Source organism: Aplysia californica, unplaced genomic scaffold (assembly GCF_000002075.1).
Source record: "Aplysia californica isolate F4 #8 unplaced genomic scaffold, AplCal3.0 scaffold00057, whole genome shotgun sequence".
NCBI classification, from domain to species: domain Eukaryota; kingdom Metazoa; phylum Mollusca; class Gastropoda; order Aplysiida; family Aplysiidae; genus Aplysia; species Aplysia californica.
Genome location: NW_004797327.1, coordinates 1533529 through 1534336, shown reverse-complemented (window position 1 = coordinate 1534336; position 808 = coordinate 1533529).

The window sequence follows — 808 nt, the reverse complement described above, 5'->3', positions numbered from 1 at the left end:
TTCTAATCTTCAGCACCTATATGACCTTATTTCATTGTGAGTGCCGTGAAATTCGTACTAAAACAAACAATATTGTGCCACTGTTGTCCCTGACTCCCTCCCACCTACCCCTCCCCCCCCCCTCCACTTTTCAGTCTCTCAGCTAATTTCCAACTCTTCCCTTTTTCCTCCCAAAAGATCCATTTCTCCCGCGGTATTAAGAACCCCCTCCACTTCAACTCCATTTTCCGAGAAAAAAGGAGAGAAAAAACCCACAAACGAATCATCGAAGATGATAAAGTAATTTAATTAGTTCTTTTCTTATTGGAATTTTTTAAATTCTAAGCCAATGCCATTAATTTAGGTAAAGGTACCTGCCATCATAGTGACGTGGGTTCAAACACTTACATGGAGCACATTGAACATAGGTAGTTTTTACAAATCACATTGTAATTACTGCCTGCACAGTTAGTATACTCCGAGGGATGCAAAACCCAACTCAAATAAACGATTAAATTAGTTGTACAAAAATAATTGCAATCCAAGGCTTTTGAAGTGAGAACGAAGAACGAGTCGCTACTTTAATGAAGAAAGTTTATTACTCTCTGAGTTGTCTTTATCTCCGGTCCAGAAGTTTGTTAAAGTAACAGGCTGTTCAAAGTAAAAAACGACATTAGTGGAACAAACAAATGCAGTTGTGTGAGAGAGCCCTTAAAAAGCTGTTTTCAAAATAGTCCATAGAAAGTTATCACCCCAATGTTTTGACAAAATATTAAGAGCGCGAGCATATTCTAGGTGTCTGTATGCGTGTTGCTGATCTGCCATCCAC